Genomic DNA, 23,973 nt, shown 5'->3' with positions numbered 1-23,973 from the left:
ATTAGGGTTCTTGCTAAATACTGCCTCTTAGTTTTATATAGAACTTGCATTTCTTTAAATTCTCCCTTCTTTTTACTATATCTTTTCTTAGCTTTGTTTCCTTCTTCTTTCTTTGCCCACTATCCCTTAGCTTAAAACTTACTCTTTTAATATGAGTTACCTTCTTTCCTGTCCCATCGTCCTTTTTTCTTTCCTAATTTATCCATTCTTACAGCCATCATATTCTCCTGACCCTTATTAACACCTTTATTCTTACCCAGGTCATCTTCAATTGTTTTTATGAATTCTAATATCGACCTACCATTATAATCTTGACAATCCATAATATGAGCGTTCTCCTGGTCCCTCTGTTCATTCAATCTTTCTTCCTCCAACAACCTATCTGACCCCAGATCGCTATCTTGCATTTCATTATTGTCATTACTATTAAAGATCATTTCTAATTCTATACCCGTATTATTATCGCTAGTTTTATTCTTCTTATTCAATAATCTCCTTTTATCCGAAATTTGTTTAGCGGTTTTGGAACCGATTCTCTCTGCAATACTTTTATTAATATTCTTACAGCCACTAAATTCTACTTCTAGTTGTTGCAACTTTTCCACCTCTTCCTTAGACCATACTCCCCTCTTGTTTCCCTCTCTATTATCTATCTTATCCTTACTCTCCGGCTTCCCTTCTTTCCTTCTCTCATTTCTCAAGATGGGTTGAGCATGTCTTTCGTGTTGCCCGAACCCTTTGGCTGATTTAAATTTTAACGGGCATCCTTCACACTGGTATGATTTTTCTAATCCACCTCCTTCATTACTATTACTGGTACTATTACTACTACTACTAACATTATCACTCATCTTACATTTTGGATATTGGCAAGCTACCGCCTGATAGTTCCCTTCCCAATCGCATTTACTGCACCTAATCCTCACTGATTTAATTCCCTTGCATATTTTCAAGTGTTTCCTAAACATCCCTGTGGTATTGTAGATATTATGACAAGAATTACATTTAAAATCTTTTTTAGGGTATTTAGTTATTAACTCTAGTTTATCTGTTTCTTTAATTACCGGGTGAATAATTCTTCCTTTGTACCTCTCCTCATTGCTCTCTAAATCTCCACATCGACTAAAAACAAATGGCCCTTTAAAATTTGAATTTAAAATCATCCGGCTGTTAAATGGACTTGGCTCTCGAGGGGCCTCCTCTGCAAGCCCTTCCCTTCGAATTCTGTCCTGATTATTCTGGACAATGTTAACAGCTCCCTCGTGCCTGCCCGAGGATAGCCTTGCCAGAATAATTCTTATGGTCTCTTCCGTCTGAGTCTGAGTCGAGACGGACTGCCCAGTCCGTTTTTGGCTCATACATGTAGCACACGGAGCCGCCAAAAGCAACCGTGCGGGGCGGTTATTTTCCCGGTCCCTCACCCAACCAGAAATTTTGGAATTGGCCATAATCGCCTCTGCCAAATTTGGTTTCAACCAGACTGAATGGTCACCAGCCGTCTCGTATCTCTTCTGGAGATCGTAGTGGCCGGCCTGGTCTGAGTAATGCTCAAACGATGGAGAAAACAATAAAATCAGCCAGTGGCGTATAGCACTGGTGAAATCAAGTTAAGACCAAAGATAAAATCGATTGTAAAAACACTGATAAGACCAGACTAAAACAACCACAAAACAATTTAAAATCACCTTCCCGGCAAGAGCTTCCTCATACAGGCCGTTACCAGGGGGAACCACGTGGAGGTTCGACCTTACTTTGTGATCGACAAAATACATATAAACGAATCACAAAGGTGACTACGCAGGCACCGGTCGGAGACCAACAACCTTAAAAACACTGTAGTCACATCCCCATTAGGTACCATACATCAGGAGCATTTCTGAACTGACAGCCAGACTACTGCGACCACGAGGACTCATAACAGCACACAAACCAACAGCCACGCTCAGACAACAACTCACCAGAACAAAGGTCCCGATACCCAACATGAGCAAAACTAATGTAGTGTACAAATCCCATGCAAGGACTGCAGAAAACACTACATAGGACAAACAGGAAGACAGTTAACGATCCGTATACACGAACACCAACTAGCCACGAAACGACACGACCAGCTATCCTTAGTAGCCACACACACAGACGACAAGCAACATGAATTCGACTGGGACAACACGACCATTATAGGGCAAGCCAACACAGAACAGCCATGGAATTCCGAGAGGCATGGCACTCATCCACAGACTCTATCAACAAACACATCGACCTGGACCCAATATACCAGACACTGCAGTGGACAGCTCGAACTGACAACCGGAAGCGGCAGAGACAGGCCACTATAAATACCGGAGAAAACAGCACAGAAGCGCTTCACAGGAGGCTCCCAAGCACTGAGAATGTCACCCAGATAGGGGACGAAACGTTTGCAAGACAAATTCCCAGCTCGGCGAACAGAACCACAACAACGAGCACCCGAGCTACAAATCTTCTACCAAACTTTGAACATAGGTCTATTGGGAAAAAAAAAGGCCGCCCAAGAGGCGATGCATGTCGGCACGCACCGCAGCGACCGAGGCAGGATCTCCTCCACCATGTCGCCCGCTGAGTATCACGAGGCATGCTGCAGCTTTGCCCGAGGAAAAGCAGAGGCGGAAACGGGACCAGCAATCGGTTCGGCTGCGTCACTGACCCGTGCACGTGACAGAGTGTCGGCGAGCGGACTTCTGCGAGGAGTCGGGGGCTGCAATAGCCAGAGCTGACGGCCGCCTGGCCCTGCCACTGCCAACGTAGGACGGGAAACGCGGCAACATGGGCTGAGAAAGAAAAAAGATGGAGGAACAGAGGGATGGAGAGCAAAGGATGTGGGGGAGAGAGAAAATGCATGGGGAGTCAGAAGATGGGAAGAGGGACTGGACAGGGATGCAGAGGGTGGGGGTGAGAGAAAGAAAGAGAGAGAGAATGGAAGGTGTGCCGGGGGTGGCGAGGGAATGGACAAGGGTGCCGTGGGTGGCACGGGGGAATGGAGAGGGCGGAGCCATGAATGGCGGGGGAGAGTGGATGGGGGTCCCGTGGGAGCTACAGGGGAGAATGGGCAGGTCGTGCCGTGGTTGGTGGGGGAGAATGGACAGGGGATGCAGTGGGTGGCGGGGAGAATGGACTGGGTGCTGTGGGTGGCGGGGAGAATGGACAGGGAACACTGTGGGTGGCGAGTAGAATATAAGGGGATGCTGTGGGTGGCGGGGAGAAAGGACAGTTGCACTGTGGTTGGCAGGGGTTAAGGCCAAAGGCACTGTGGTGGTGGAGGAATGGACAGGTGGTGCTGTGGGGATGTTTGGGTCTTGGAAGGAGATGGTGGTGGTGAAAGCATCCCACTCACTCCCAGCATCCCCTTCTCTGCACACATGCGGTGCACATTTTTGTGAGTCTGGATGGGATGCTGTTTGGAGGGTCAGTGTTGACTCAATGGGCCAAATGGCCTGCTCCCACACTGTAGCCATTCTATGATTAGGAGAGCTGTCAAACCAATAGCTTCTAATTGGTGAAGTAAAAGACCAGGAGCCAATCTTTCAGCAGTTTTCCATTTATTCACTCAAATTGCCCTTTCAATTGAATCCCTTGAATTTAATGTGTTCCGTTGTAGTTTAATTATGATCCATGAAAAGCAACATCCAGTCACATCTGAGGGAAGAACCAACTCAACTGACTGAACAAGTGTAACAACTCTTCTGTACACACTTCAGATGTGACATCCTCTCCCTCTCTCTCTCTGTTGACCCAACGGGATTACCAGGGCTAGAATTATCACTCTCAAAATATAATTGCTGATCTACTGTTTTCTTCTGCTGCTTAACATAAGGATTTAAAAGCTGCTAGCCTGATTCGCAGAAAGCACAAAAACAGACTGTTCACTTGCGCCTGCGCAGAGATAAAATTTCATTTGGAATAGATCACAAAATAACAACCGGTGCCAATCCCACACTCTGTGTTACACATGGAGGGAGGGGAGGGGAACTAAAGTGTTTTACTCTCCGATGTTAGAGGGCAGGGCAAAGTTTCAGCCAGTGGGTAGTTAAAATTAAACCCTGTGCTGTTTTCTGTTATAAAAACTGAAACCACATGGATTTGGTGGGATTTAAAAATGAAGGAAAGGGAGCTCGCAAAGTTTCCAAGCCCCCACAACAACCACACACAATTCCCTCTGCTTAGCTGGAGACAGTGCTGCCCTCCCCTGTTTAGGAGTAAACTCTGGAAAGGTGGTGGTATTGATAGTGAGGAGGATGGTCTCCGGCCACAGTTTGATACCAATCAGCTGGTAAATGGGGCAGAGAGATGGAATTTAATCTCCAGGCATTCTGGGAAATGTAATAATGGAGGAAAGTAATCAATAAATAGTAGGTCCCTACAGAGTGCTGAGGAACAAAGGAACCTTGCTGTCCAAGTACAGAGATCCCCGAAGGTATCAGTACAGATAAAACTAGGGAGTGAGGAAGGCATAGATTTGTATTTTCTTCATACAGAGGGCGGTGCGTGTATGGAATGGGCTACCAGAGGAAGTGATGGAAGCTGGTACCATTATAACATTTAAAAGGCATCTGGTTGGGTGTATGTATTGGAAGGGTTGAGAGAGATATGGGTCAAATCCTGGCAAATGGGTCACGAGATTAATCTAGGACATCCAGTCAGCATCGGTGAGCTGGACTGCAGAGTCTGTTTCTGTGCTGTATGACTTTACCCGCCTAATTCAATGCAAGTTTCAGCAACATGTCTGCTTTTAGACATTAACAATGTTTCTGAATATATCATTTCAGCTGTTCTCAATTTTAAAATCAGCCATTTCTTGTGCACCCCCGTCTTCCAGGTTGGGTCATCACCATCCATTCTCTCTCTTTCCCGAGAAGGGCTTGATACAGCAATCAAAGAGGGCTCGAGATACGAGAAAGGATTGGGAGGGGGGTGGAATGGACAGGGGCGCAGAGGCTGGGGGAGAAGAGACGCAGAGAGAATGGATAGGGGAGCAAAGGGTAGGGGGAGAGAGAGAGAGAAAATGGACAGGGGACAGAGAGTGGAGGGGAGGAGAAAGACTTGGGGACAGAGAATGGGGGGCAGAAAATGAGGGGGAGAGAGAGAATGGCTGGGCAGAGAGATTTGGTGAGTGCAGACTGTGAGGAGAGAGAGAATGCATGGGGACAGTGGGTTGGGGAAGTGACAGCACAAATCCCACCTTACCCAGGAATGGTGTCAGGGTTCCATGAACTGGAACCCACTCCATTAACAGCAGACTTGGGGGCAATCGTTTCTCAATAGACACATGGCTAAGACGGTAGATTCATATAATCCCTACGGGCCATTCGGCCCATAAAGTTCAGACTGACCTTCCACCCACCCACTTTCCCCATAGTTAACCCACCCTAGGTTGCAGATCCATGGACACTTCAGCATGGCCAATCCACCCTAAACTTCAGATGGTTAGACTGTCGGAGGAAACTGGAGCACCCAGAGTTCACCCATGCAGTCACAAAGGTGAGAACATGCCAAAGTTCACACAGAGAGCTGCATGAGAGTGGAATTGAACCCAAGTCCGTGGTACTGTGAGGCAGAGTGCTAACCACTGAGCCACCATACCACCAAAATGACCCAAAAAATATAAAATCAAGATGGGAGATAAGAAATGGGGGAAGGGCAGAGGGCAAGAAATGCAGCATCTTAGAAAGTGCTCCTCCAGAGAGTGCATTTTACCAACCACCACGGCTAAATATAAACACTCTGATATGATCCTCAGGTTTTAATGTAAACCATAGCCCCACACTAGTTCTGGACTCCCCCACCCCAAGGAAAGGACATTGTCTATTACACTGTCCATGTCCCTCATGATTTTATAACCGCTATCAGGGCCCTTCTCTGCCTCCGATGCTCCAGTGAAAACAGCCCAACGCCATTCAAACCCTCAAACCCTCCAAACCCCAGCAACATTCCTGTAAATCGTTTCTCATGGAGAAGTCAACGTTTCAGTCCTGAAGAAGGGTTAATACCCAAAACGCTGACTACTCCACATCCTGGTGCTGCCTGGCTTGCTGTATTCTCCCACCCTCCTGCTTGCCAACTTCGGGTTGCAATATGTATTGGCTCAATGATTACCACTGCAGCCTTACAGCGCCAGGGTCCCAAGTTTGATTCCAGCCTCGGGTGACTGTCTATGAGGAATTTGCACTTTCTCCCAATGTCTGAGTGAGTTTTCTCTGGGTGGTCCTTTTTCCTTCCATAAACCAAAGATGTGCAGGTCATGTGGATTGGCCATGCTTAATTGCCCATAGAGTTAGGTATATTAGTCATAGGGAAATGGGTCTGGATGGGTTACTCTTCGGGGGTTTGGTGTGGACTTGTTGGGACGAATGGCCTGTTTCCGCACTGTAGCTAATCTCATCCAATACTTTTGTTACGAACGAATGCCAGAGTAGGCCGAATGGACTAATTTCTGCTCCGATGGTCTCGCGGTCTTAGGTTTCTCTGGATCATTTCATTGGCAGTGTGCAGTCCCGGGCTCAATGAGCAGCAATGTCCACTGAAGGGAAAGCTCATAGAATCATAGAACTCCCACAATGTGGAAACAGGTCCTTCAGCCGAACACATCTGCACTGATCTTCCGAAGACTAACCCACTCAGATGCATTTTCCTCCCCTGCATAAATTGTACACAGAGCCCCAAGGGTGGAATTATTCCTGGGTTCCTGGTGCCATGAGGCAGCAGTGCTAACCCTGAGCCACCATGGAGTTGGGGTTCTGGGATGTTGGGGAGGCAATTGCAGTCCAGCAGAAAACAAAAACAGCCCACCTACTCTCCCACTGCACCCACTGTCAGAACTGGTAGGAGGTTCAGTCCTGGGAGGCGACTGAAGGCATCATCACTGGTAGGATCTGATTGCTGGGAGCGCTGGTGCCCCCGCTGGTGCTTCCGCAAGTTGTAGGAAAACATGAACCTCTTCCCACACTCGGGCCAGCTGGAGGGCATCTCCCCGGTGTGGGCACATTGGTGTTTCAGTAGGGCGGCGGAATTGCTGAAGGCCTTCCCGCAATTAGGGCAGCAGAATGGCCTCCCCCCCCCTCTGCCACTGATCCCTCCAACACCCCCGTGCGGTCCAGCTGGTGATTCAGCAGTGTGGAGGAGCGGGTAAAGACCTTCCCACATTCAGGGCAGGAGAACGGCTTCTCCCCGGTGTGGATGGTCTGGTGCCTCAGCAGGGCAGAGGAATTGCTGAAGGCCTTCCTGGACATAGGGCAACTGAACGACCTCTCCCCCATGCGGACACACCAATGGGCCAGTACATCGGAGGAAACAGCAATGCCCCTCCTGCAGTTGGGGCAGAAGAACGGTCTCTCAGTGTGGACCCACTGGTGTCTCAGCAGGTGGGAAGACCTGCTGAAGGCCATCTCGCACTTGGGGCTAGAGAACAGCCTTCCCCGGTGTGGACCAACTGGTGGGTCAGCAGGACAGAGGAATCACTGAAGGCCTTCCCACACTCAGGGCAGCAGAAGGGCCTCTTCCCCTCTGTGGACCCATTGGTGCTTCAGACCCCTTTCAAATTTCACAATATCCTTCTGATATGAGGGAGACCAGAATTGCACACAATATTCCAAAAGTGGTCTAACCAATGTCCTGTACAGCCACAACATAACTTCCCAACTCCAATACTCAGTCAGAGGATTGGGAAAGTTTTCAAAACCCACAAAAAACAAACAGGAAAGAATGGAGGGATAAACCGAATTTTTGAGAGTCAGCTTGGAAGCATCACTGAGAAATCAGCGGAATGGGTTTATTGGGGACGCGTTCTCCTTAAATACACTATATACGTATTTCTCTTGTGCTTTTCGTAGTTTCTCTGTGCTGCGGTGTGTCGTGGCTTGTTGAAATAATGTCCTGATGCAGCTTCGTTTGTGGGTGTTGGGATGATTGCTTCTGTGGTTAAGTATTTGGTTTGTGTGTGTTGTTTTTCTGTCGATGCTAGTTTGAAGTTCCCCATTGACTGTTCGCTCTACTGTGACATCTAAGAATGGCAGTTTATTGTTGTTCTCCTCCTTTTCAAACCAAGAGCCCCCCTCAGGCCATAGTCTCACTACTTGGAGCACCAGTATACAGACTAGTCAAAGGCCTCCACTGAGGACTAAAACACCAAGTCGAAGATTCATGCCACTCCATTTACTCCATCCAAGAATTCCTGAACACCAAAGACACTAAGATAGAAGAGGATGGAATAATGTTGTCCTTTGACATAACAGCCCTGTTCACATCCATTAACATCAACGTGGCCAAAGAAAACTGAAGACACTACTCGAAGAACCAAAGACAGAAACACAGCACCAACTTCATCAGCAAAGATAACACTGTCAACATCGTGGTTACCACCCACTTTATATTCAGTAACAAGCCCTACAAACAAATCAACGAAATACCCATGAAACACTTCTGTCATCAAAAAATGAAACAAATTAGAGGAAACCTACAACACCATCAACAATCTCCTTACTGGCATAAAATTCACAAAAGAGGAGAACAACAACAAAGTGCCATTTCTGGATGTCACAGGAGAGCGAACAGTCAATGGTAAAATCAAAACAGCCTCTGCAGGAAAACAACGCACGCGAACGGAGTACTTGGCTACAGAACTAATCACCCCTACACTTACAAACAAATCTGAACGAGGACACTATTTCAACGAGCCACTGCACACTGCAGCAGCCCGTAACTTCGAAGACCAATAAGTAACTGTACAGCGCATTTAAGGAGAATTGGTAACCAAAAAGCTCTTCCCTGACCGGGAATTGAACCCGGGCCGCAGCGGTAAAAGTGCTGAATCCTAACCACTAGACCACCAGGGAAACATGCACCGCATGCAACAGCTCTACTGAAAATTGCTTCCCTGCCCGGAAATCGAACCCGGGTCACGGGAGTTGGAAGGCTTCCACCAAAGTCATTTCTTGTATCCATTGCTCCCAATGCGGTCTCCTCTACATTGGGGAGACTGGAGCCTCCTCGCAGAGTCAAGTCACACCGCTTGAGAGAACATCTCCAGGACACCCGCAACAATCAACTCCATCGCCCTGTGGCCCAACATTTCAACCTCCCCTCCCACTCTGCCAGGGACTTGAAGGACCTGGGCATCCTCCATCGCCGCTCCCTCCCCACCCGCTGCCTGGAGGAAGAACGCCCCAACTTCTGCCTCGGATACATTCAACCCCAGACATCAATGTGGACTGCACCAGTTTCCTCATTTCCCCTCCCCCCACCTTACCTTAGTTCCAACCTTCCAGCTGAGCGCTGTCCTCAGGACCTGTCCTACCTGCCAATCTCCCTTCCCACCTATCCGCTCCACCCTCCTCTCTGACCTGTCACCTACGTCCCCAACCCCATTCACCTATTGTACTCTTTGCTACCTTTGGCCCAGCACCCCCCAATTTATCTCGCCACCCCTGGAAGCGTCCTGCCTCTATTCCTGATGAAGGGCTTTTGCCCGAAACGTCGATTTTCCTGCTCCTCGGAAGCTGCCTGACCTGCTGTGCTTTTCCAGCACCACTCTGATTTAAACTCTGGTTTCCAGCATCTGCAGTCCTCACTTTTGCCTACCCAATAAACCCAGTGTGCCGATTTCACATCAACAAACTGACACAAGTAGACACAACGTCTACAGAAACCCTAGCCACATTACTTTACATTAACGACATCTGGGAAATGATGTCCAGACAACTCAACCCTCTCAGCATCATGGTAGCCCACAAACCGCCCAACACAACTTAAACAGCGGCTAATGAACCTGAAATACCCGATACAAGCAAACAGCAAGCGAATGTAATTTACAAAATACCATACAAGGAAATATACACATGAACTCTGCCACACAGTTCTCTGTGGCAAGAAATGCTGGGATGAGATAACGAAGATTTCTTTTAGCCAAAAAGAGTCGGCACTGACTGGACAGCTATTTAAAATCAACGCTGTCTGCCCAGGATGGAAGACCCGAAGGGATGTACAGTTTTCTTAATTCCTGAAGATTTACAAAGCTGAGACTGGGTTTTGGTGTTTGTTCCCTTTCCACTCCCAGGAGCCGCAGTGGTTGGGGCGGTGAGTTGGGGAAAGTGAAATGTGCCCGTGAGCAGCGTGTGGGGCTATTTCAGCTTTCCCTCCTCTGACAGCGCTGTGACTTGACTCTGATGTTCTCAGGGCCATTTCCTGACGCGAGACAGTGAAAAGATTCTCATTCCCGCAGATCGGGAATTCAAACCGTATGCCAGCTTCAGGACAATGAGAAAGATTCATTGGGGTGTGTGAAGAAGCTGTGAGCTGCATTTCAAACAGGTCGGTGGAGTCAGATGCGTCATCCATTGCGCCCCTGGCACTGTGCGTATCTGACGCCAACATGCTGCAGGGTTCTGACGTTAACACGGACATGCACAGCAATGGGAACATTCACAAGAGGAACAGCCAAATATAATCACCGTCACTGCTTCCCTTCCATAGTCCCGATTTTGTGAAGCAGTATTTTTCACTAGCAAATAAAACACCTTTGTCCTCAGGTTCCTGCTTAACTTCGATCACGACTTCACGCCCCTCACTGTTCTCGTCTCATTTCCAAACTCTTGTCTCATCGCCTCAATAGCAGCTCTGTGGGTATCTGCTTGTTCCACCCTGACAGGCAGTGGGCTACAGATTCCCGACCAGACCCAATGTGATTGAAATATTTCAACCCCTCCACTGATTTGCATTTTTTTTAAAAACGGTGGAGCAATCTCCCTTTTGACGTCGTTTCTCAACTGTAGTCGGCAGGGTTCACACCTGCGTGGGGAAACCGCAATGGATTTCATCTCCATCGCATTCACCACTCGGCCCATCAATACAGAACCACACTGACAGCTTCATTTCCCAGGTCTGTCTGCCTGTGGAGCTGCGAAAGAGTAAATCATTGCTGAGTTTGTTTGAATCCAATCACTCCACAGGTTTCGAAAGGGTTAAATATCTGCAAATGGCGAGTCTGGGTGTTTCATCCCGAAAGATGAAATGGACGTTCAGGAAAAAACTACATCAGAAATTGCAGGAGCAACTCAGCAGGTCAGGCAGCATCTGTGGAAAGAGAATCAGAGACAACATTTCAGAACTCGTTTTTTTCCTCATCCAGGTTCATCCAAACCTGCTGAGTTTCTCCAGCAGTTTCTCTTTCTGTCTCGGATTCTCAGTATCCTTTACGTTAGAAATTCAATCAATTCAGAAACCCCTTTGTACTGCCTCAGTGGAAAAGATTTCCGTTTGGGAAACATTTTCCTGAAACCATTAAAAACGTGCTCTTTCGCAGCCAAGAAAGCGGTCGAAGCGAGAACAAGGAACACTCCGTCCCTGGGTGGTCTCGGACCACCAATCTTTCGGTTAACAGCTGACCAATTGCACCACAGAGACAGGTCCCACCACTGCCCGCACAGTATCTTTGAGGAACCTACTAATTAATTCATAATTCAACCTGCCCCGCCCAAAATTACCATTGTCTTCTATCAGTTTTACTTTTCCATAATAAAGCCTTGGACATTCATTGTGGAGACATGGGGACAGCCTGATCCCACCATCTGCAGGCACATCCATGTCACGAGGAACGAGCTCTCCTACACCGGGGCCATCGTCCTCCGAGCCTTTCAGTGTTTTGCCTCTTCCCGAATTTTCTCATTGGCCCCGAGCCGAGAAGGGGTTTGAATTCCTGATGTGCAGAGAATTCTTTCAATGTCTCGGGTCAGTTCATGTCCCGAGAATATCAGAGTCAATCAGCCTCTTAAACAAGGGGATGGTGTCTGGAATGTCTCTCCTCGTCGGACAGTTCATCCTTCATTCTCCTCTAATTCCACTTCCCAAAGAGTTTCTAAAGATTCACAAAGCTGGAGACTGGGATTTGTGTTTTACTTCCTGAACATTTTTCCACCTTCTAACTGACAATATTTTGCCAAAACCTCTTCCCCATTGTAACATTTGCATCATGTCCAGGGATGAGCAATTTCCATTCTGTGGAGACATTCCCAAGTTTGGGAATGTTCTCTTTGGAGCAAAGAAGGCTAACTGGAGATTTCCAGCGTCTGTTGGTAATGATGGGAGAAGACATGGTGTGAATGGGCAGGTTAATGATCAGAAGAACCTATTGCCACTGACTAGGGTCAGTTACCAGAGGACAGGGATTGAAGTTCTTTAATGGAAAGCAGCATTTGTGTCGAACAAACACAGCGAATACTGCAGAAAGCCAACGGGTCGAGCAGCATCTGTGGAAAGGTAAACAGAGCCGGCGTTTTGAGTGTGCTACGGTTTTTGTTCAGAACTCAGTCTTTTGCCTCTTCCCGAAGTTGGTCCAGATCTGTGTCTCAATTGACAAACACATGGCAAGTGCAGTGCCGCAATGTGAAGTTATTGCCTTTGCTGTTTAAAAAAAAAACAGTGCTTTGTTTAAATGGTGATATATTGGAATGTGGAGAAAGTGAGGACTAGAGGTGAAAGTCGAAAAATGTGGCACTGGAAAAGCAGGACTTGTCAGGTAGCATCTGAGGAGAAGAACAGGGAACGTTTCAGGCACAAGCCCTTCATCAGGAATGATGTATCGATGTACAAAGGGGTCTCAGAGTCCCTCCACAATAGTCAATGCCAGTTGTCGGGCAGATGCAGCAGGCAATGAGCAAGGCAAGTGATATATTACGAAGAGGAATTGAGTTCAGAAGTGGAGTCATTGAACATATTCAAGGCTAAGTTCATCTGAGTTTTGAACAACAAAGAAGTGGATGCTTATGGGGGGAGGTAAAAATTTGGATTTAAGACCAGTACAGGTCAGTCACAGAGTCTGACAGCACTGAACAGACCCTTCATCCAACTAGTCCATGGTGAGTATGTTCTCAAAGTAAACTCGTCCCACCTACCAGTGTTTGGCCCATAACCCTTCCAACCTTTCGTATTCATGTACTTATCCAAATGTCTTTTAAACGTCGTAACTGTACGTGTATAATATCATGAGAGGAATAGATAGGATTAATAGACAAAGTCTTTTCCTGGGGTGGGGGAGACCAGAACGAGACGGCATGGGTTTCGCGTTAGAGGGGAAAGATACAAAAGTGATCTAAGGGGCAACTTTTTCACGCAGAGGATGGTACGTTTATTGAATGATCTGCCAGAGGAAGTGGTGAAGGTTAGTACGATTGCAACATTTAAAAGGCATTTGGGTCGGTGTATCAATAGGAAGGGCTTGGAGGGATATGGGGCCGTGTGCTGTCAGGTGGGACTAGATTGGGTTGGGATAGTTGGTCGGCGTGCACAGTTGGACCAAACAGTCTGTTTCTGTGCTGTACACCTCTATCTCAATGTTCAACATACTCAGTGACCTGGCCTCCACAGTTTTCTGTGACAATGAATTCCATAGATTCACCACTCTCTGGCTTAAGAAATTTCTCCTAATCTCCATTCTCCCTTTATGCTAAGGCTATGCCCATGGGTATTAGTCTCTCCTCCCAATGAAAACATCTTCCCAATGTCCACTCTGTCCAGGCTGTTCAATGTTCTGTACGTTTCAGTTAGATCTCCCTTGAATGTGGGCCTGTTAATCAGCATGAACCAGACCCTTCAGGATGAGGACATCCGTGATTAGATTCAACAAAGTGGGAATGGAGGGTGAGAGTTTGGGATGGAGATTTTCAGCTTTTAGGGTATAAGGTAGGAAAGAAAGTTTAATATAAATTATAATTGATCAGATGAGCCGATGGGCCAAGGATTGTGGATGGAGTTTAATTTAGACAAATATGAGCTGTTGCATTTTGATGAGGCAACTCAGGGCAGGACCAATGTGGTTAATGGTAAATTAATGGAATTCTGTGCTCAAGGAAGCAGTAGAGGCAGCTTCATTAAGACACTGTTGGTTTTTTTTTTTGCGTGGTAAGGGAATTAAGGGAAGTTCGGCTCATGCAATTAGGAGGAGCTGAGACGATTGATCGATCCGCCATGATTGTAATGAATGGCGGAGCAGGGTCGATGGGCCAAATGGCCTACTCCTTCTATTACTTTGAAACGATAACCTTGCGTTTCCCATGGCTAACCCACCTAACCTGCACATAAATGGACACTGGGCAATTTCGCGTGGCCAATCCAAATCAAGGCCAGTGAGCAACGTAGTGATGTGGAAACCAAATACCAGAGAATGATAGAAAGAGACAAGGAGAATAAATGTACTAGCGATCAAAACTCGATTCTAACCATCACAAAAAATAAAACTAAAAGCTCAGTATATGAATGTGTGCTGCATTGTAACAAAAGCGAATTAATTGACTGCACACATTGTCGAGAATAATTATCATCTGAGACGCCTTACATGGCTTCAGAATGACAAGGATTGGATCCGGAATATCGAGGGGATACGTGGCATTCAAGACGAGTGAGAGGCTCAGTAAAGGTAGAGGGTGGGCACTGCTAATCAAAGAACTGATAACATGGTAGTCTGGTGTCAGCTCGGATTTCAGGTCTTGATTTCTCTGTCCTCTGATCTCCCTGTTCCCACAGAGTTAAATGTTGTCTGTTCTCAGCTCTGCTCGATTTCTGCTGAAACGTTGACCCCCTTTTACACCTTCTGGAGCAATAAAATATTCTGAGCCTCCTGGAAATGACACCTTATCTATACCCGTCCTGATTTTAAAAATCTCTGTAAAGTTATCTGTCAACTTGCTCGGCTGCGTTGGAAAAATGTCCCAGCTTCGTTTTAATTCAAACCCTCCATTCCCAGCAACACGCTGGTAAAGTCGGGAATAGGGAATTGTATCAAATCACGTAAATGTACTGTCTGAAACAATCTAGCTGTGTTCTGGCCTGAGATATTGAGAGTCCCTGGTGTAAGTAATTACGAATGCAATAATTTTGGTCACAGAATTGAACAATCATTTTGCAACAAAGGGGTCGACTTTGATAAGGAGATAGTGGAAATTTCTAGGGTAAGCGAACAGTTTGTAGATCAGGGAGATGAAGTTCCAGACACTCGGGAAGGGCAAGAAATGAATTTGATAAATAAGACAAAGAACTGTGGATGCTGGAAATCTGAAACAAAAACTGAGAACACTGGAAAAACTCAGCAGGACTGGAAGCATCTGTGGAGAGAAAGCAGAGATAAATTTTCGAGTCCAACAACTCCTCTTCAGGATTCTGAAATAGTTTGTGAGAACCCCTTAAGTCAGCTGCCCAGCTTTAAGACCATAATACACAGGAGCAGGATGAGGCCATTTGGCCCATCGAGTCTGCTCCACCAGTCGATCATGGCTGATATGTTTCTCTATCCCATTCTGCTGCCATCTCCTCATAACCCTTGACCCCTTATTAATCAAGAACCTATCTCTGTCTTAAATGCCCTGAATGACTTGGCATCCTCAACCCTTCTCCGAGTGAAAACATCATCTCCACGCCCACACTATCCAGTCATAGAGTAGCACAGCGCTGCCTGACCCACTGTGATCTCCAGCATTTGTTGTTTTCAGGAAGGATTCCAGCATCCACAACAATGCGCTTCTAAATTTTGTAACCAGTTCTTTAGCTCTCCCTGGATCCCGTGAGATTTAACCTTACTCAACAATCCACTGCGTAGTACAATTCACAAAGTTCCCAGCCCCCACCTCTTTCTGCACACATGGGCCGCACGATGGATCAGTGGTTCGCACTGCTGCCTTACAGCGCCAGTGATCCACTTTCGATTCCAGCCTTGGGGCGACTGTCTGTGTGGGGTTTGCACATTCTCCCTGCCGTGTCTGCTGGGTTTCCTCCGGGTGCTCTGGTTTCCTCCCAACATCTAAAGGTGTGCAGTTTCGGGAAAAGTGGCCCATAGTGTCATGGGCCCAAAGTGTGCCGTAAGTGTAGTGGAATGGGATAGGGGAATGTGTCCACATGGGTTATGCTTTGGATGGTCGGTGTGGACTTGTTGGCCTGAATGGCTTTTTTCCACATTGCGGGAATTCTACGTGGCATTCCCCACTCCAGAGTCTCAGCACTCTTGGTTTTTCCCATGGACAGTGTTACGGAGGGAAACAATGTTTTACACGGGAGTAAGGTTCCGTGAGTGTGAAGCTAAAAGTAAACGCAGTGCTTGAGCTGTTTTCCCCGGTATACCAGAGGCTGAGGGGTGATCTTACAGACGTTTATAGAATCATGAGAGGCACGGATAGGGTAAATAGACAAGGTCATTTCCCTGGGATGGGAGATGTCCAGAACAGGAGGATAATATGTTTGAGGTGAGGGAGGCAAGTGTAAGGAATGATCTGCCGGAGGAAGTGATGGATGTAGGTCCAATTATAACATGTAAAAGGCATCTGGATGGGTATATGAATAGGAAGAGTTCAGAGGGATATGGTCAAGTGCTGGTTAATGAGACGAGATTAATTTATGCGATCTGGTCGGCACGGATGAGTTGGACTGAAGGACATGTATCTTGGATACAGATCTGGCTCAAAGGTAGAAGACAAAGGGTGGTTGTAGAGGGTTGTGTTTCAGACTGTAGGCCTGTGACCAGTGGAGTGCCACAAGGATCGGTGCTGGGCCCTCTACGTTTTGTCATCTACCAGAATGATTTTGATGCGAGCATAAGAGGTACAGTTAGTAAGTTTGCAGATGACACCAAAATTGGAGGTGCAGTTGTCTGCGAAGAGAGTTACATCAGATTACAACAGGGTCTTGACCAAATGGGCCAATGGGCTGAGAAGTGGCAGATGGAGGTTAATTTAGGTAAATGTGAGGTGCTGCATTTTGGGAATGCCAATCTAAGCAGGACTTATGCACTTATTGGTCAGGTCCTCGGGAGTGTTGCTGAACGAAGAGACCTTGGAGTGTAGGTTCATAGCTCCTTGAAAGTGGAGTCGCAGGTAGATAGGATAGTGAAGAAGGCATTTGGTATGCTTTCCTTTATTGTTCAGAACATTGAGTAAATGAGTTGAGAGGACATGTTGCGACTGTATTGGACATTGGTTAGCCCACTGTTGGAATATTACGTGCAATTCTGGTCTCCTTCCTGTTGGAAAGATGTTGTGAAAATTGAAAGGGTTCAGAAACTATTTACAAGAATGTTGCCAGGGTTGGAGGATTTGAGCTTCTGGAGCATCAGAGGCTGAGGGGTGACCTTATAGAGGTTTACAAAATTATGAGGGCATGGATCGGATAAATAGGCAAAGTCTTTTCCCTGGGGTCGGAGACTCCAGAACTAGAGGACATACGTTTAGGGTGAGACGGAAAAGATATAAAAGAGACCTAAAGGGCAACTTTTTCAAGTATGGAATGAGCTGCCAGAGGAAGTGGTGGAGGCTGGTACAATTGCAACATTTAAGAGGCATTGAATGGATATATGAATAGGAAGGGTTTGGAGGGATATGGGCCGGGTGCTGGCAGAAGGGACTAGATTGGGTTGGGATATCTGGTCAGCATGGACGGGTTGGACCGAAGGGTCTGTTGCTATGTTGTACATCTCTATGACTCTATAAATGGGTGATCTAGTTGTTCTTTCACAACAACAAGTAAACATCCTTCAACATCCACCTTTTGAAGACCATTCAGGCTCATAGAAACTTCAATCAAATCACCCCTTGCTATTCCAAACTCTGGTTGAAAGTCAGACCTGCCTGTCTAATGATTTTCCATTAGACAGTCTGTTCATTGTGGGTGTCAATCTAGTTTACCTTCTGTGAATTGCCTTTAATGCATTTTCATTTTTCCTTAGATGAGGATATCAAAACTGAGCACCGTGTTCAAGATGTAGTCCCACCATTTCTCTGTAACTGAGCCATAATCTCCTTACATTTATGTCATTGGCCTTTCTAATCACTTGCTGTGCTTGCATTCTAACTTGTGACTTATTTGCAAGGCCCCCGGATCCCTCTGCATCTCAGAATTATGCAATTGTTCTCCAAGTAGGTAACAAATTGCATTTTACCATTTTATACACCACTTGCAAGAGTTTTGCTTATTTATTTAACCAATCTATCAATCTGCATCATTGATATGTCATCTCTTCAATGTACATCTCCAGCTATCTTTGTGTTGCCTGCAAATGTAACCACATACATTTGATCCCCCCCGTAAGTCATTGTAGAAAGTTGAGGAGCCAGCAGAGATGCCTGTTGGAATCCCACCATACATTGTCATATACAACCAATTTGACAAAAGAACCATTTTTGCATATTCTGTTTTCTGCCAGTCAGTTGATGTTCTATAACTATACTTTACACGATGAGCTCCTCTGTGCAATATGCTTTTCGTGAAAACATGTCAAACAGCTTTAGGATATTCAAGTTCAGTATATCCACAGGCTTCAATTTACATACTCTTTTAAATAATTCCTTTAGGACAGCATGGTGGCACAGTGGCTCCCTCTCATGGCCAGAGACACCTACTTGATTTCAGCCTTGAGTCGACTATCTGTTTGGAGTTTGCATGTTCTGTCTATGTCTTTGTGAGTTTCCACTGGGGACTCCACAGTCCAAAGATGTGTAGGTTGGGTGGATTAGCCATGCTGGATTGCGTAATGTCCTTGGATGTACAAGCTAGGTGAGTTAGCCATGCTAAATGCAAGGTTACGGGAGTAAGGTGGCGGTCTGGATCTGGGTGGGATGCACTTGAGGGTTGGTGCAGGACTTGATCGGCCAAATGGTCGCTTTCCACACTCTCGGAATTCTATGAATAAATTGGTGAAACAACATTTCGTTTTCATATTAGCATGCTCATTCTTTTCAATTACCACGAGCTTTTTGACATGGTGGTTATAATCTCCTTAATTGATTCCAAAACAAATGTTTAATTGCCGTAGACTCAAGGGACCACATTTTCCATGATGTATCTTTCCTCGAGAACAAAAGTATTAAATATGTTACTCTCCAGTCTGAGGAAAACTTGCCTGAATCTAATAAATCTTGGAAAATTAACATTAATGCAAATATGAACTCATTAGCCACCTTTTAAAATTCTATGATGAAGTCCACCTATACCCAGAGATTTTCCAGCCCATAGCACCATCAGTTCGCTCAATAACATTTATCTAATGATTCTCATTTCACCAAACTCCTCTGTTTGTTCAACCTATGGGATTAAAGGCAGGATTCTTGACCCTGTGGTGGAACAGAGGGATCTTGGAGTCCAAGTCCATAGATCGCTCAAAGTTGCCACCCAGGTTGATAAGGTTGTTACCAAGGTGCACAGTGTGTTGGCTTTCATTAGCAGGGAGTTTGAGCTTAAGAGCTGCAAGGTTATGCTGCAGCTGTATGGAGTACTGGTTAGATCACACTTGGAATATTGTGTTCACTTTTAGTCACCTAATTTTAGGGAAGATGTGTAGGGAAAATGCCAAAGGAAACATCACAGAAGTGCTTCACAGGAGGCTGCCAAGCACTGAGGATGTCACCTAGACAGGGGACGAAATGTCTGCAACACAAATTCCCAGCTCGGCGAACAGACCCACAACAGGAAGCTGTGTAAGCTGAGAGAGGGTACAGAGGAGATTTACCTCGATGCTGCCTGGAATGGAGGGCATGTCTTAGGTTGGGAGAGCTAGGGCCTTTCTCATTGGAGCGAAGAAGGATGAGAGGTGACTTTATAGAGGTGTACTATATGTTGAGAGGCATAGATAGAACAAATAGCTAGAGACTTTTTCCCCAGGTCAGAAATGACAGGGCATAATTTTAAAGTAATTGGAAGAAGGTTTAGGGGAGATGTCAGAGGTAGGTTTTTTATCCGATGGTGAGTGCATGGAATGCACTTCCAGGGTTGGAATGAGAGTCAGATACATTTAAGGACATTTAAGCGACTGCTGAACAAGCACATGGACGGCAGTAAATTGAGGGGTGTGCAGGCTAGTCTCATCTTCAAGTTGGATAAAAGGCTGGTACAACATCGAGGGCTGAAGGGTCTGAACTGTGCTGTATTGTTCTACGTTCTCGCTCCAGAACGATGCAGCAGCAGTATTGGAAGAACAATATTGCGTTAAACCCTTTGACCCTTCCAGAGATGGGCACTGTCGATGGAGACTCTGTTAAATTCTGCCAGCAATCAGGTGATAGCCGGGTTGGGGGAGGGGGGGGGGGAAAGAGATGGGTGGCAGCCATGAGACTGAACTTGCTTACTTGAGGGTTTTTAGTTTCAGTTGTTACGTGCAATGAAGTGTGAATCATTGTTTCAGCAGTTGGTTCTGTGTGTTGTTTCTGAGTCAGTGGCCAAATTAAAGCGATTCACCCACAACCAGAGCAAGAGGCTGGGATTAATATTGACTCCGCTGCATTCAGCGTGACATCACGTCAATACTGTTAGAAAGGGAAAGCTGACACCAACTCCCACCCCACCAGAGATCTCAAACCGAAACACCCAAAGAGAAGCGCATCACCCTATAATCTGTAAAATTAATGTGAAAAATGGTGTAACCTGCTCTAATGTTTAAAAATAAACCCGTGACATTTTAAAATCAACAGAAGTCCATTTATTTATCCAAGAGTAACGGTGAACAGATGAACTAAACTATGAATAAACCAAATAAATCCCTTCTAACTACTGACTGTTCCAGAATAAAACAAGATTCTCGTGATATGCTGATCCAATAAATATGATTCCCTCTCGTAACAAGAAATAGAATTTAGTCTCTCAGATTCCAGCCAGGTTACGTTTCACTTGGAATGCTCTATGCCACCTTCTGTTGAATCTTCTGTCAGGAATGCCCTTCTCAGTTTTTTTTAAATGATGCATTCTCTAATACAGAGATGACTGACATCCAATTTCCCCCTCTCAATAGAACTGAGGACTCTTGGCTCTCGCGAGGGGGAGTTAGAGATCTGGGTGTTCAGTCGATTGTACCCTGAAGGTGGCAACACAGGTCAATGGAGTGGTCACAAAGGTTTCATTCGGCGGTGTGTAAATAAATTGTTTTCCTGGAAGCCAAGTGATTTGACCAGCTACATCACTCCTGAGATACCTCTGCCTAAAACAACTAAAAAAAGTTAGGGTCTGGGCTACCTTCCCAGAATGTTTTGAGGGGATCTGGCCTGGTCCATAACACTGAACACCTGCAAATTATGTCTCCACGAAGGATGTAGTGAAACTTGAAAGGGTTCAGACAAGATTTAAATGGATGGTTCGGAGGTTGGAGGGTTTGAGTTACAGGGAGAGATTGAATAAGTTGCAGGTATTTTTCCCTGGAACATCAGAGGCTGAGGAGTGACCTGGTAGATATTAATAAAATTATGAGGGGCACAGATAGGGTAAATAGTCAAAATCTTTTCCCCAGGATGGGAAATCCAAAACTAGAGGTTTAGGATGAGGGGAAAAATATTTAAAAGGGACCTGAGGGGAGACCTTTTCACGGAGAGAGTGGTGTATGTATGGAATGAGCTGCCAGAGGAAGTGGTGGCGTCTAGTACAATTTCAACATTTAAAAAGCATCTGGATTGGAACATGAATTGGAAGAGTTTAGAGTGATACGGACTAGTGCTGGCAAATGGGAGGAGATTAATTTGGGATATGCAGTCAGCATGGACGAGTTGGACTGAAGGGTCTGTTTCCCTGCTGTGCATCTCTTTTGACTCGAAGTCTCCAAAAGATACCACATTGCTTCAACCGAACTCTGAAACCCAACGTTACTGACAGATTCTTTGTGTGTGAACCCGGGAGGCCTGGTCGTAGAGATGTACAGCACTGAAACAGACCCTTCGGTACAACTCGTCCATACTGACCAGACATCCAACATTTAATCTACTCCCATTTGTCAGCATTTAGCTCATATACCCATCCAGATGCTTTTTAAATGTTGTCATTGTACCAGCCTCCACCACTTCCCCTGGAAGCTTATTCTGCACATGCACCACCCTCTGTGTGAAAACTTGTCCCTTGAGGTCCATGCTAAGTTGCCAGGAGTGTTAGGGTGGGTTACTCTTCGGAGGGTCAGTGAGGACTTGTTGGGCCGAAGGACCTGTTTAGGGAATCTAATCAAAAGGCACCTGGATGGGTGTATGAACAGGAAGAGTTTAGAGGGATACAGGCCAAGTGCTGGCAAATGGGACTAGATTAATTTAGGATATCTGGTCAGCATGAATGAGTTGGACCAAAGTGTCGGTTTCCAGCGCTTGGCCTATATCTCTCTCAACCATTCCTATTCATGTCCCCATCCAGATGCTATTTAAAGGCTGTCATTGTACCAGCCTCCACCACTTCTTCTGGCAGCTCATTCCATCCATGCGTCACCCCCTGCATGAAAAGGGTGCCCTTTCGGTCCCATTTAAATCTTTCCCCTCTCACCATAAACCCTCTGGTCTAGACTGCCCAACCTCCAGGGACATGACCTTGTTATTTACCCTATCCATACTCCTCATGATTTTATAAACCCCTATAAGGTCACCCCTCAACCTCTGACACTCCAGGGAAAACAGCCCCAGGTTATTCAACCTCTCCCTGTAGCCCAAACTCTCAGCAACATCCTGGTAAATCATTTCTGGTAGAGAAGTCAATGATTTGGGTTAATACCTGAAACACTGACTTCACTGCTGGTGCTGCCTGGCTTGCTGTGTACTCCCAGCCTCCTGTTTGCCTACTTTGGATTCTAGCATCTGCAGTTTGTTTTTGTCTCTAACGAATGGCAGAGCAGACTCGATGGGCTGAATGGCCTAACTTCTGCTCCAATGGTCTCACAGGCTTGGGTTTGTGCGGATTGTTTCAGTGGGAACGTGCAGTCCTGGGCTCAACGAGCAGTAGCGCCCAATGGATCAAAGTTCATAGAATCACAGAATCCCTACAATGTGGACACAGGTCCTTCAGCCCAACAAGTTCAAACTGACCCTCTGAAGAGTAACCCACCCAGACCCATTTCCCTACTCTATTACTCGACACTTCCCCTGACTAATGCACCACACCTACACATCCCTGAACACTGGGACAATTTAATTTCACCAATCCACCCTACCTGCACATCTTTGGACTGGGAGGAAACCGGAACACTGAGAAAACCCACGCAGGCACAGGAGGAGAATGTGCAAACTCCACACAGATAGTTGCCCCAATAGTGGAATCAAAGCCGGGTCCCTGGCACTGTGAGGCAATGCTACTCACCACTGAGCCACCGTGGGAGTGGGTACAGTCCAGCAGAAAACAAAACAAGCCCACCAACACTCCCACTGTCAGACTGGGCAGGAGGTTCAGTCCTGGGGGTGACCCACAGCAGCCTCACCGGCAGAATCCGATTGTTGGGAGCGCTGGTGCCCCCGCTGGTGCCTCTGCAAGTTGCAGGCCTGGGTGAAGGCCTTCCCGCACTCAGGGCAGCTGAAGGGCCTCTCCCCAGTGTGGACTCGCTGGTGCTTCAGTAGATCAGAGGAATTGCTGAAGGCCTTTCCACACTCAGGACAAGCGAATGGCCTCTCCCCGGTGTGGACCCGTCGGTGGATCAGCACGTGGGAGAAAGTGCTGAAGGCCTTCCCACACTCGGGGCAACTGAAGGGCCTGTCCTTGGTATGGACCCACCCGTGGGTCAGCAGTTGGAGGCATGTGTGAAGGCCTTCCCACACTCAGGGCAGCTGAAGGGCCTCTCCCCAGTGTGGACTCGCTGGTGCTTCAGTAGATCAGAGGAATTGCTGAAGGCCTTTCCACACTCAGGACAAGCGAATGGCCTCTCCCCGGTGTGGACCCGTCGGTGGATCAGCACGTGGGAGAAAGTGCTGAAGGCCTTCCCACACTCGGGGCAACTGAAGGGCCTGTCCTTGGTATGGACCCACCCGTGGGTCAGCAGTTGGAGGCATGTGTGAAGGCCTTCCCACACTCAGGGCAGCTGAAGGGCTTCTCCCCTGTGTGGACCCGCCGGTGGGTCAGCAAGGCGGAGGAACTGCTGAACCCCTTCACACACTCTGGGCAGGCGAATGGCCTCTCCCCGGTGTGGACCGGCTGGTGCTTCAGTAGGTCAGAGGAATTGCTGAAAGCCTTCCTGCACTCAGGGCAGCTGAA

The 23,973-nt window shown here is 46.7% G+C and overlaps 1 protein-coding gene and 1 non-coding gene across 2 annotated transcripts in view; both read right to left on the bottom strand.

The window, feature by feature from the left end:
• LOC140460632 (uncharacterized) overlaps nucleotides 1-23,973 on the bottom strand; it is a 1,198,404-nt gene that overhangs the window by 561,832 nt on the left and 612,599 nt on the right. The gene's annotated exons all lie outside the window — the stretch shown is intronic.
• Nucleotides 8,793-8,864, bottom strand: trnak-uuu (transfer RNA lysine (anticodon UUU)). Its single transcript has one exon. It is a non-coding gene; the product is annotated as a tRNA-Lys (tRNA).

Source organism: Chiloscyllium punctatum, chromosome 36 (assembly GCF_047496795.1).
Source record: "Chiloscyllium punctatum isolate Juve2018m chromosome 36, sChiPun1.3, whole genome shotgun sequence".
Classification (NCBI taxonomy): Eukaryota; Metazoa; Chordata; class Chondrichthyes; order Orectolobiformes; family Hemiscylliidae; genus Chiloscyllium; species Chiloscyllium punctatum.
This window is presented reverse-complemented; position numbering and strand designations above follow the sequence as displayed.